Source organism: Lepus europaeus, chromosome 11, assembly GCF_033115175.1.
Source record: "Lepus europaeus isolate LE1 chromosome 11, mLepTim1.pri, whole genome shotgun sequence".
Classification (NCBI taxonomy): domain Eukaryota; kingdom Metazoa; phylum Chordata; class Mammalia; order Lagomorpha; family Leporidae; genus Lepus; species Lepus europaeus.
In genome coordinates, this window is record NC_084837.1 from 34,850,848 (window position 1) to 34,865,520 (window position 14,673).

The following is a 14,673-nucleotide window of genomic DNA, read 5'->3' on the forward strand; positions in this document are numbered from 1 at the left end:
TTAATTTTGTATATTTGATATTTTATTCAAATAATTATAGCTTTTGTTAAGGAAAATAACTGAAGCAGAATTTTATATGTATGCATATAAGGGTACTTCAAAAAGTTCATAGAAATGGAATTTAAAGATGTTTATTTTGGTGTTAATTTTTGAAATCCATGTACAGCTTTTCATATTACACAATGCACCTTTTGAAAACTCCTTGTGTGTATCTATAGTATCTTGTGACACCATTTCCCGTACAGGAGTGCTGGTTTGAGTTCCAGTTGCTTCACCTTTTACTTACCTTCCTGCTGATGCATCCTAGGAAGCATATTGGGTATAGCTGCCACCTGAGGCTCTGACATTCCATATGTATCTGGTTCAAGTCCTGGTTGCTCCGCTTCTGATCCAGGTCCCTCCTAGTGCAGCAAGAAAAGCAGAAGATCACCTAATTACTTGGGCCCCTGCACCCATGTGGAAGACCCAGAAGAAGTTCCTGCCACCTGACTACAGACTGTCCCAGGTCCAGCCATTATGGCCATTAGGGGTGTAAACCAGCGGATAGAAGATTCTCTCTCTCTCTCTCTGTGTGTCTCTGTGTCTCTCTCTCTCTCTGTAACTCTACCTTTCAACTAAATAAACAAATCCTTAAAAAAAGTAAACACGATTTTTTTTAATAACATGTGTTGGAAGAAGAGAGTCTTCAATAAACAGTGCTGGGGAAAATGGATATCTATCTGCAGAAGAAAGAAATTACACCCTTATCACTCACCATGTGGAAAAATCAATACAAAATGGATTATAAATCTAACTGTAAGACATGAAACTTTGAAACTACTAGTATAAAACATAGAGAAAACACTTTAGGACATTGGAATTGGAGAGGATTTTCTATGGCAGTTCCCTAACACCCAGTTAATAAAGGCAAAATACACAAAATAGATTTTATCAAAATAACAAGCTATTGCACAGCAGAGTGAAGAGGTAACCTACATAAGGGGAGAAAATATTTGCAAGCTACATATCTGACAAAGGCTTGATTCAAAATTTATGAGGCCCTCCAGTTGTTATCAAAACAGCATGGTACTGGTACAGAAACAGATGGATAGACCAATGGAACAGAATAGAAACACCAGAAATCAATCCAAACACCTACAGCCAACTTATATTTGACCAAAGATCCAAATCTAATCCCTGGAATAAGGACAGTCTATTCAATAAATGGTGCTGGGAAAATTGGATTTCCACATGCAGAAGCTTGAAGCAAGACCCATACCTATCACCTTAAACAAAAATTCACTCAACATGGATTAAAGACTTAAATCTACGACCCGAAACCATCAAATTATTAGAGAGCATTGGAGAAACCCTGCAAGATATAGGCACAGGCAAAGACTTCCTGGAAAATACTCCAACAGCACAGGCAGTCAAAACCAAAATTAACATTTGGGATTGCATCAAATTGAGAAGTTTCTGTACTTCAAAAGAAACAGTCAGGAAAGTGAAGAGGCAACAGAAAGAATGGGAAAAAATATTCGCAAACTATACTACAGATAAAGGATTGATAACCAGAATCTACAAAGAAATCAAGAAAATCCACAACAACAAAACAAACAACCCACTTAAGAAATGGGCCAAGGACCTCAATAGACATTTTTCGAAAGAGGAAACCCAAATGGCCAACAGACACATGAAAAAATGTTCAAGATCACTAGCAATCAGAGAAATGCAAATCAAAACCACAATGAAGTTCCATCTCACCCCGGTGAGAATAGCTCACATTCAGAAATCTACCAACAACAGATGCTGGAGAGGATGTGGGGAAAAAGGGACACTAACCCACTGTTGGTGGGAATGCAAACTGGTTAAGCCACTATGGAAGTCTGTCTGGAGATTCCTCAGAAACCTGAACATAACCCTACCATACAACCCAGCCATCCCACTCCTTGGAATTTACCCAAAGGAATTTAATTTGACAAATAAAAAAGCCATCTGCACATTAATGTTTATTGCAGCTCAATTCACAATAGCTAAGACCTGGAACCAACCCAAATGCCCATCAACAGTAGACTGGATAAAGAAATTATGGGACATGTACTCCATAGAATACTATACAGCAGTAAGAAACAATGAAACCCAGACATTTGCAACAAGATGGAGCAATCTGCAAAACATCATGCTGAGTGAATTAAGCCAGTCCCAAAGAGAAAAATATCATTTGTTTTCCCTGATCGATGACAACTGAGCGCCAAAGAGGAAACCTGTTAAGTGAAATGGACACTATAAGCAACAATGAACTGATCAGCTCCTGTCCTGACTTTAGATGTACAATGTAATACTTTATCCTTTTTAGTATTTGTTGTTGTTGTTGTTGTTCTAGTACTATTGGTTGAACTCAGTAATTAACACACAATTATTCTTAGGAGTTTAAATTTTAACTGAAAAGTGATCCCTGTTAAATCTAAGAGTGGAAAAAGAGAGGGAGGAGATGAACAATATGGAACATGCTCAATCGGACTGGCCGCAAATGGTGGAGTTAGAAATGTGCAGGGGATTCCAACACAATTCCATCAAGATGGCATGTACCAATGCCATCGCACTAGTCCAAGTGATCAATTTCAGCTCACAATTGATAGCTCTGATAGGTCTAAGAGTCAAAGAGATCACACAAACAAGACAAGTATCTACTAATACTAACTGATAGAATCAAAAAGGGAGAGAAAGATCCAACATGGGAAGTGGGATACACAGCAGACTCATAGGATGGCAGATGTCGTAAACAACACTCCGGCCTCAGAATCAGCCCTCAAGGCATTCAGATCTGGCTGAAGAGCCCATGAGAGTATAGCAGGCATGGAAAGCCAAGATATCATGGGAAAAAAAAAAAAAAAGACCTAAATGAATGATCTCTGTGAGTGAGATCCCAGTGGAAAGAACGGGGCCATCAAAGAAGGAGATACCCTTCTCCGAAGGGAGGAGAGAACCTCCACTTTGACTATGACCCTATCGGAATAAGATCGAAGTTGGTGAACTCTAAAGGCTTCCATAGCCCTGGCAACTCATGACTAGAGCCTAGGGAGATTACTGACGCCATGAACAGGAGTGTCAAATTGTTAAGTCAGCAACAGGAGTCACTGTGTACTTACACCCCATGCGGGATCTGTCCCTAATGTGTCGTCTAAAGCCAAGTGATGCTATGACTGGTACTGAAACAGTATTTTTATACTTTGCGTTTCTGTGTGGGCGCAGACTGATGAGGTCTTTGCCAATTATATACTGAAGTGATCTTCTGTATATAAAGAGAATTGGAAATGAAAAAAAAAAAAAACAACCTGGTGTTAAAATGGAAATGGCATAGAAAATTAATTAATTTAAAAAAAAATTATGTAGGATCTCTGTCTTTAATGTGCTGTACATTGCTATTTAATGTTATAATTAGTAATCCAATGGTAGTTTTTTCACTCGATGTTACTATGGGGGCAAAATGTTGAAACCTTTACCTAATATATACTAAATTGATCTTCTGTATACAAAGAGAATTGAAAATGAATCTTTACATGAATGGAAGGGGAGGGGGAGCGGGAGGGGGGAGGGTTGCGGGCGGGAGGGAAGTTGTGGGAGGGGGGAAGCCATTGTAACCCACAAGCTATACTTTGGAAATTTATATTCATTAAATAAAAGTTTAATAAAAAAAAAATTTATGAGGCCCTCAAACAAAATAGCAAAAATAAATAAATAAATAAACAATTCAAATAAAAGCTGACAACAGATCCAATTTCCCTCCCCCCCCCCCCACAGGTAGAGTTACAGACATTGAGAGAGAGAGAGAGAGAGAGAGAGAGAGAGGTCTTTCTTCCTTTCATTCATCCACAAATGGCCGCCACAGCCAGCGCTGCGCTGATCCAAAGCCAGGAGGCAGGTGCTTCCTCCCAGTCTCCCATGCGGGTGCAGGGGTCCAAGCACCTGGGCCATCCTCGACTGCCCTCCCGGGCCACAGCAGAGAGCTGGAACGGAAGAGGAGCAACTGGGACTAGAACCCAGTGCCCATATGGGATGCCAGCACCGCAGGCGGAAGATTAACCAAATGAGCCATGGCACAGGCCCCCAAAAAGACATTTTTCAAAAGAAAGCACACAAATGACCAACAGGTGCATGAAAAAATGCTCATCATCATTAATTATCAGGGAAATGTAAATTAAAACCATACAATGTGCTAACATCTCATTCCATTTAGATTGACTAGTATCATAAAGCCAAAAGGTAATAAATATTAGTGAAGAATGTAGAGAAAAAGTAATTTTTGCATATTGTTGCTGGGCTTATAAATTAGTATAGCCATTGTGGAAAACATTATGAAGTTTCCTCAAGAAACTAAAAATGGAATTATCAAATAACAGAACAATCCCACTCCTGGATAATGAAATTAGTCTGTTGAAGAGATATTTCATTCCCATTTTTATTGCACCACTATCCAAAAATAGCCAAGAAATATAAACAGCCTAAGTATCTATCCACTGATGAATGGAAAAAGAAAATATGATATAAATATACAATGCAATTCTATTCAGCCATTAAAAAAAGATCAAAAATAGCTATTTTCCATAATACTGATGGGACTGGAAGTCCTCATGTTAAGTGGAAAAAGTCAAGAACAGCAAGGCAAGTATTACACGATCTCACTCACATATGGAATCTAATAAAAGGTGATCTCATGGAAGTTAAAAGTAAAATAGTGTTATCAGCATCTGGGAAATAGAGGGATGAGAGATGGCTGATTAATAGATACTAAGTTATAATTAGAAGTAAGAAATTCTCAGCTTCTCTTGCACAGTGGCTATGTGCAATAGAATAGTGACTATGGAAAATGGTAATGTACTGCATATTTCTCTATTCAAAACCCTGGGATTAGGGCTTTGAATGTTTTTACCATAAAGAAATGTTAAATATTTGAGGAGATAAATTACCCTGATTTGACATTAGACAATGTGTACATGTATTAAAATATCACATTTTCCTCATAAATATGGATAATTTTTATGCATCTGTTGAAATTTTTAAATTGATTTACGTAGTGCAGGACCCAAGCACTTGGGCCATCCTCCACTGCCTTCCTGGGCCACAGCAGAGAGCTGGACTGGAAGAGGAGCAACCAGGACAGAATCCGGAGCCTCAACTGGGATTAGAACTCGGGGTGCTGGCACCACAGGCCGAGGATTAGCCAAGTGAGCCGTGGCATCGGCCTCAGGCCAGGGCTTTAACCTGCTGTGCCACAGCACCAGCCCCGTGTCTGTTTTCAATCCATTGTTTTTACATCCATATATTAAATATTTGTCCAAATAAAATATATATCTGCAGGATAAATTCCTGAAACTTAAAATTTTATCAGAGATGACATTTTTACATTTTGATAGATATTGCGAAATTTTTCTCAAAAGAGGATACTAAATGACATTGAATATTACTGAACTTGAAATACCAAACGAGAACTAAGGAATGTTATTTTGTTATTGCTATGACTAGCATTCTCTTATGTTCTTGTGTTGTTGACCTTTGCATATTAGTTGACCATTTATTTTTAAATAAACACAGTGTGACTTTAGTTATAGTTTGCTTGGAGGAAATGAGAAATTCCCTTTAAAAAAAAAAAAATCTCGGAACCTGCCCTGTACTCCATCTGACAAGTTCTGCTCACAGTTAGTGGGCAACAAGCCAACTGTCCCACTAATTGACTAGCCATGTTGAATAGTCCAGAGTTGGACAGCTCATTCACACAGAATTACGACAGATTCTTCTTTGCCTCAGATTTGAAATTGGACTTCAAAGATACTATCTAATACCTGCTTTGTTTTTGTACTTGAAAGTATTTGTCAATATTGTCTCCACGAAAATTTCTGGCTTTTGTATCGCAGAGGGGCAGGCACTGTTGCAAGAAAACTAATCAGCGGGGATTCAATAAAAAGAAAAGCAAGCATGAAGCAGATTTGAGAATTTGTGTGTCCACAGAAAGAAATACAAGGAGAGGAAAGAAAGACCAGCATTGGTTCTGGTGTTTATATCTGACTGTCCTGAAGGAGAGTTGCAAAAACACTCTACAGTCTCTGAACCACTAGTTCCTTAGAAGTAATAAAGCCAGAAACAGAGACTGCAAGAAACTAATCTTGTTTTTTTTTTTCCTGATCACTAAAATAAAATGATCATAATAAATTATTGGAAACTGTACAAGGAGTATTTTTTAGTCAAAATAAAGGAGGTTGTAAAGAGATAAGAAGATTGTTTAGTACATACTTAAGTTTCAGATCATTATTAATAAGCTTTGGGAACAATCAGAGAATGTAATAATTGAGCACCTGTATTTGGTCTTTGAGGAAGGAGTTATTTCAAGTCATAAACATTTCAGAACCATGCTGCAGCCAAGGGAACCTATAAGCTCCCCTAAAACCACATAACTAAATAATTCTGTACCAACCAGAGTACAGAAATAACAGCAAAGAAGCCAAGGGAAAAGACCCGGGGATATCCTTATTTAGAGGTAGACCAAAGGAAAGTGACATCAGAACAAATTGAGAGAGGTCACTGAGTAGAAGGAAATCTCCACAAAACAAAACAAAAGCCAGGTATAACAGAAGCCAAAAAAGAAGGTATTTCAAGTGGGAGTTGCCAATCATAATTAACATTTTCAGAAGCAGAGAGAGAGAGCTTCCTTACTTCAAGTCTCTCTTTAGATAGCTCGAAGTATGCTTCTTAAGAACCATGACAACAGAACCATGACAATCACAAAATATAAATGATCTTTACTATAGCAGTTTCAGGGGAGTTTTGAGACAGAAGCATACTTAGAGCTATCTAAAGAGAGACTTGAAGTGAGGAAGCATAAACAGTGAGTATTGATAATACTTCAAAAGTTTCACTTGTTTGCTTTTTAATAAAATGAAGTGCATTTTAAGAGATGAATCCACAGCTGGAATATAATGAGTTGAAAGGATTATTTTGTTTGTTATTTTTATAAAATTTTATTTTATTTTATAAAATTGCTTCCTAACATTTAAAACACCATAATAATTATATATTCAAATCTTAGTTGTGTGGTCAAATATTTGGTAGATGGGAGATACAAGACCCTCTGATAAATTTTATCTTGAATAAGAAGCTTATAAACTAGACACAAGGTTGCTGGTAGTGAGGCAATGAGAGAATGCGGAAGAAGGGAATCCAATAATCACAGGAGCGAGTGATTTTGTGGTTTTACATTCTCATAGCAGGAACTGTGAGTGATGTGCCCAGCTTGGTTTCCATGGGGTGCATGGAAAACCCAGTCACCGTGGGCAGTCGCTTAAAAACCTTTACACTTTGGGGCTTAAAGCTATAATAGGGATAGACAGACACATAAACTCAATGTTCAGGTTTGGTATGTCTTTACAAAATGCTGTATTTGGTAATAGTAAAAATACTATTCAGCAGAAAGGAGTCAAGAGTTTGCAAACAACTTACTAGAAAAAAATGAAAAAAATAAATGATACAAAAATTTAAGTTCAGATGGATTGAAAAATTGAAATTTGAACAATAGAACTTAAAAGTGAAACAAAGGTACATAGATATAATCTTGCAGTAAGGAATTTCCCTCTGAGGAAGACAAAAAGTCCTCAAAAAAGGAGATAAAATTTACTATAAAATTTTCTAATTTCTACCCATTAAAAAATCTAGACATTTAATTATAAGCAAAAATTTAGAGAAAAATGTTTCTGAGTGCACATCAATAAGTTCATAGAAAATGGAATTAAAAGATGAGTTAATTTTGGTGCAAAATTTTTTGTAAAATCCATATTTTCTACAAATTTTGAAATAATTACATAAATGTGTGACAGTGACATTATTACCAGCCTTATTATTAATTTTAATGAACTTACTAATATAGCTCATAAAACATAGGCAATATTCACAATAAGTAAATCAAGCATTATAAAATTGATGATCAATCAGAAGTGATTTTACTTTGTTGAAAATATTGGTATTAGCTAACATATGGAAAAAGAAAATTCTGGACATGTGAAGAAATACTCATTTTTGCTCATACCCTGAGAAATTTAGAAAACAGTAAGTTTTCCTCTATATCTAACAGGTACACAAAGAGAAAAAATGAAAAACTCCACCTTGACAGAATGTCTGGGAAATATGCGCTGTCTTACTTCGCTGGTTAATTCATAAATTAATGTGCAAAGTTTAGAGGAAATTTTTGACAGCAATAATTAGTCTCAAGAATGTTGAACCATTAGGCTTCCATTATACAGCAATGTGTAATCATGCATGAGAAAGTTCATGATTAAATCTGATGCATTCCGAGGTGGGCATTTGGCCAAATGTTTAAGATGCCTGAATCCTAAATCTGAGTGCCTGAGTTTGATACCTGACTGCAGCTCCATTTTCAGCTTTCTGACAGTGCAGACCCTGGGAGGAAGAAGGTGATCACTCAGCTACTGGAGTCCCTGCCTCCCACATGGGGACTTGAATTACCAGCTCCCATCTGTGGCCTGATTAGTCCAGGCCTACCCATTGCAGTCATCTGGGGGCAAAACCAGTGGATGGAGGATTCCCCATACCATAAAAAGTATGAAGTATTCTCGAGTCCAACAATAACAAAACTCTCTAGTAGATTTTAGAACATTCACTTATTCAGCAGGTATGACATGACTGAAGTTATATTTATGAAAAACTATGTCATCTGAATTCAGTACATTTTCAGGGCTATAAGTAAATATATTCATATAGTGAGAGGCAGAAAGACACTGAGACAGAAAGATACATAGTTTATAAAAAGGCAAGAAAATGCACAGTAGTAATAAAAGTGATTTCTGATTAAATAGAAATATAATTCTTTCCTTAATAGTATCTATATTCCTTAAATTTATTGCAATAATTATGTATTAAAATTAATGAGAATAAGATTTATCATACATAATAGGATATGAAATCTTTGCAGCAATAGTTGAATTTATATAAAGAGTGATTAATTTCTACTTATTTCATCATCTTATTTAATTCATTTCTAAACTGAAGTCGCATTTATGTGAAGAATTTCCAAGCAAAGAAATTCTATTGCTAAAAAATAGAAGTTAGGTTTCTGGAAATAACCTTGTTGCTTTAACCTACAGAACTTTTAAAAATCAAAGCCTGTTTTCCAACAAAATAAATATGGTGAACTGAAAATATCAAATAAAGCATTCATCTATTAAACAACAATCATAGATTCTAATGAATGAAACAAATTACAAGCTTTTTGAGGGCCGATGCAGTGGTGTGTCAGATTAAACTATCCCAGATTGACCTGTACTTCTGATCTCCCTGCCAATGGCCTTGGAAAAGCAGTGAAGATGGCCCAATTGTTTGGGCCCTTGAAACCCAAGTGGAAGACCTGTATGAAGCTCCTGGCTCCTAGTTTCAGCTTGGCCCAGTCCTGGCTGTTGCTGCCATCTGGAGAGTGAACCAGAAGATGCAAGATCCATTTCTGTCTCTTCCTCCATATTTGTAAGCCTGACTTACAAAGTAAATAAATAAATCTTGGAAAAAAAAAGAAACTTTTGGAAGCCCCTAAAAGTGACCAATAATTGTCTCTAAAAGAAAGCTAAATCCAAATTTATTAAAAATAATTTGAAGATTTGATATAATGGAATTTTTCCTTCATTTTATCACTTAAGAGATGTGCATTTAATTAAAATTCAATATAAAAATGTCACTTTTTCAAATGATTAATTCTACCTAAATCTTTATAAATTTCATTGTAACCATGGCTACATGGTTACAATGGTTATAATTGCTGTTTTTACTGCACATTTTATTTAGTAAGTGCTGAATAATTATCATTCCATATAATCTTTTAGCAAAGTGAGTATCATCATTTTGAGAGAAAGTCAAAGAAATTTAAATGGGGTTTTAGTTTCGAAGGCCACTCAATGAATAAGGCATATTTTGGAGTGAAGGTTTTCTGCTTTCTGGTATAATGTTTGGTCTATCCAATGGGTACCATATGTCATAGCTAGTAATAACGTGAAATTATTGTGACTAGAGTTATTTTTGGCTGTTTCTCCTAAGAGAGTATTGTATGGTATACCTTCACGGTGAGGTAGAGGTGTTCAGATTCAAAAAAAAAAAACCACACTGTATTATTCTAAAGTGCTACCTGAATACTTGAAAACTGTTAACTTCTAGGTGGGTGCCTATAAAGACTGTGAACATTACTTTGTCAATATTCCTGGATCCTCCCAAAAGGTAGCATGAGAGTGTTACCTGCAAAATGAGATAAAAGTAATGGCCTCGCTTAATGAGCATTTACCAAGGGTCAGGCATTTTACACTTGTAACTTATATATTCCAGGGAATTAAATGTGTGAGAGTGATCAGGAAAAGTAAAGATGGTTCAGAAATAAAACAAGCATCATAATGACAATCACAAAATCATGTTAATTTTTGACTGCCATTACTGACTGGTAGGTACAAGGCCACCATTATCATCTCTTCCCCACCCTGTAAAATAAAAACACTATAAAATTCTGGGAATATATGCAATTTTTAAGGTATCTTTAATGCAAGGTGCCTATGGCATACAGAGTTAGTTTTTTTGTTTGTTTGTTTGTTTGTTTTTTTATACAGCCAGAGTGGACAGTGAGAGAGAGAGAGACAGAGAGAAAGGTCTTCCTTTTCTGCTGGTTCACCCCCTAAATGCCCGCTACGGCTGGCGCACTGCGCTGATCTGAAGCCAGGAGCCAGGTGCTTCCTCCTGGTCTCCCATGAGGGTGCAGGGCCCAAGGACTTTGGCCATCATCCACTGCCTTCCCAGGCCACAGCAGAGAGCTGGACTGGAAGAGGAGCAACTGGGACAGAATCCGGCACTCCGATCAGGACTAGAACCTTTCCTTTTCTCTACCATTCTTTTTTTGTTTTATTTATGTATGTTTCTAAATTTTATTTCTTTAATTGCACAATTAAAACACAACACAAAAATAGTTATGTTTTCATTGCATACTGTGTGATGTTTCTATGAGTCACAGCATGCCTTTGGTGTTCAATAAAAAGGGCTGTGGGAGCAGGCATTTGGCATGGAGATAAGATGTCAGTTAGGATGCCTGTATCCAGTAGCAGAGTGCCTGGATTCTGTTTCCTGCCCCATTCTGGTCCTTGAGTCCAGCTTCCTGTAATGAACACCCTGGGATGCAACAGGTGATGGCTCAAGAGGTAGGGTCCTTGCCAACTACCTTAGAGACCTGTTCCAGACTTTTGCTTTGACCTTGCAATGTCCCAGTCATTGCAGGCATTTATGCAATGAACATGGGGATGAGATGTTTCTCTCTCTCTCTCTCAATCTGACTTTCAAAATGAGAGAGAGGGAGAGTCAATGAGACAGACAGACACACACACACACACAGAATGAATGAGGTAAGGGCTGGTTTTCTGGCATCTACCAAAAGCATTGCTGCTGTGGTTCAAAGCTATTTGCATGTATCTATATTGAACTTCTTAATATTCCCATTTGAAATCCCGTTGCCTGTGGTGCCTTTGCCTCTTTATTATAGCCACCTCTCTCTCCTAATTTGCTAGGTCAGTTTCAAGCACTTCTAACTCAGAAGCCTGGTCTGATGTTTGCAGTGTTTGCCTTGACTACTCTCCACTCCTATTTCCTTTCCTGATAATGATAATGAGATATATTTCTTTCTAGCATGAATCTTTGATGGGTTAAAAGTGAAGATAAATGTGTTGAATTAAAATTGAGAAAAATGGTGTGTGAGACTTAAGTAAATAAAATGTTAATAAGTTATAATTATGTATTCACTATGACCAGGAAAATTTTTTGTCATTTTGATGGCACTATTTCAAGTTAGAAATCAAAATTGTTCTCAAAAAGTATTTCATGTATTTATATATTACAACCCCATGATCAAATTTATTATAGTAAACACAGAGAGACACCAGTTATTCAACACTTGGGCATTTATAATATTGTGTTATTGAGAAAAAGCATCTTTATAGAATATGGAAACACATGAGGCAGATTAAAAATATAGTTGCATAAAATCTAATGAGTAGAAATATATCTTAAAGAAAACCAGACTAGTCAGGGCCAGTAAAGCCTAAGCAAACTTAAAGGAGAGAACAACAAAATGAGGGAAAGGAGTCAGAACTTACAATTCAAGGGGTAAGATAGGCAATAGTCCTATCTTTCTAAAGCCTCATTGGAATGACAGAAGAAATACACTAATACAAACAGATTCATTACCCAAAGAAAGTACTGAGAGGAGAGAGTAATTAGCAGCTCTAAAGCTGAACATTTTTTAGAAGTATAGGGTAGATACTAGAAAATTAAAAGAAAACCAGGAGAAAGTGGGAATTTAAAAATCACTTAGTGATCAAGAGAGATCCTAAGAAAGTGAGATATCAAATAAAATCCTTTGAATCACACCAGAAACAGACTGATCAAGACATAAAAATACAAATGAAATTTTGATTTTTGTCATCAGTAAAGTGGCAATTTGACACAGAAGTCTACCAAACAAGTTGTTGGAGTTGGAGATCAAACCAAGCAGTGGCCCTAATGAATTCTAAAGATGATACCCATAATGCAAATTTTCTCAGTAGCTAAAGAGTACAATCAGAAAATCTCATGGAGTCCTCTTTCCTGCCCAGTCATCAGAACAAAGATTTCTATGACTATAATCTGAATTAATTACTGAAGAAATTTTAATTATATTGATATCAACTACAGCTGTCAGTGCTGTTCATTCTAGATCCTCATGCATAAATATGAGCAATCAATCTAGAATCTAGAATGTATAAGAAAACCAATGAATGCAATATGTATATCCAGTTGAGCAAATAGAACTAATCCTTGAGGAAACATAATAATTACTGTTAGTAATAGTCAGTATTCAGAAATTCTTTAAAATGTTCGTCCTAAAGTCAGAAATATTCAACAGTATATCAAGACTGGTGATGCTGAACACAAAAATAATGGGTATGAAAAGATTCATTATTTACACAGCTGGACTTTCTGGGGAGAGTTATGCAGGTACAAGTGAGTCTGATTGGCTGCTTGGCAAGAGCAAAGCTAGTGGATCTGGCTTACTAAAAATTATAGACAACAGTTACCATGAAAATCCATTAGTTTCTTTTCTATCTCTATTTTACAAAATAAAGGCAACAGCTATTATTTTGAGTTTCTAAAAGTACACAAATACTGTGGCCCTTTCGAAAAACAGATGTCACAGGCGAAATGTTATCTTGATGTCACACAGGGTGTCTTAGTTCATAATGGGAGCTGAACTTTTTCATAGTCTTCTTAGGTGCTGTAAGTTAGGAAATATTTTCATCAAAATATCCTGCTGTGGAGTCTGGGCAGTAAATAACAAACTTCTGGTATTCTTGCTCAGTTCTGGTCTTGCTTGCCCAACTCTGGCTACATGTTTCCCTCCTCAGTCATTTTAACCGCAGTGGTTCTGTCCTCACCTGGGGGAGCTGACTGTACCATGGGTCACTGTATTCTCTGGGAAGAGCCAGTGTTTAGGTAGCATCAAGCCTCAGTGGTGCAACCACTTGGTATTACTTTTTTGCCTTCATATGCTTTTAAGCAAATGAGGTTATTATCTACCATTTTCACAGCTTCGGAAGAACAGGAAACTTCAAATACAGTATTGGTGCTAATGATTATTAGCTTGGGCACTTGATCTTCGACATCAGGGATTAGATGACCCAGATGAACATCCATGACAAGGGCTGTTATCAGGTTACCTTCACCAATCACCATCAGCCTGGCTTCAGCAATAATCCTTAGCTTTAGCATGGATCACCATCCTATATCCTATAGTTATATCTGCTTGGATTTCAATTTCTACACATACTACTGCTCCAGGAACATCTTGAGGACCTGGAATAAGACACAATAGCAAGTGCCCACCCTTGGCAACTGTGGACAGAAGAATATGCTCCATCGAAGGGCAAAGATGAAGACAGGCTTTTCCCAAGCTTTAGACCCACTTTTTTCCTACATATCCCCTATTCTTCTCCTTTTATGAACCTGCTATTTATTAGAACCATATAGTTTAGATTTATTTATATTTATATTATTTGTGAATGCTTCTTACACTTTTTATTCTTTCTTATTATTTTTCATTCAAATATAACGAACTTTTGTTTTTTGAAAGTTCAGTTTCTATATGCATTTGCAAGATATTTTATAGATTAATATAGGAGTAATTTATATTATTATACTATTGAGGAGTTACTGAAGGCATGGAGAGGGAGAAAGGATTAGAAGGTCTTTTTAGTGAGATACCAGCAGAAAATTTCCCGGGTTTGGAGAAGGACAGAGACATCCTAGTACAGGAAGCTCATAGAACCCCTAGTAACCATGACCAAAAGAGATCCTCACCACGACACATTGTAATTAAACTCACCACAGTGAAACAGAAATAAAAAATCCTAAGAATATTATATCCTGCAAAGCTCTCATTTGTGAATGAAGATGAAATAAAGACCTTTCATAGCAAACAGAAAAAGAAAGAATTTGTTGCCACTTCTCCAGCCCTGCAAAAAATGCTTAAAGATGTGCTACACACAGAAACACGGCCATCAATATGAAAGAAGGTAAAGGAAGAAAACCTACCAGTAAAAGATCACAGGAAGCTCAGGCCGGCGCCATGGCTCAACAGGC

The 14,673-nt window shown here is 36.7% G+C and overlaps 1 pseudogene; it reads right to left on the minus strand.

Moving 5' to 3' along the window:
* Nucleotides 1–13,291: 13,291 nt before the first annotated feature.
* Nucleotides 13,292–13,951, minus strand: LOC133770458 (dynactin subunit 6-like; annotated as a pseudogene).
* Nucleotides 13,952–14,673: the final 722 nt, after the last annotated feature.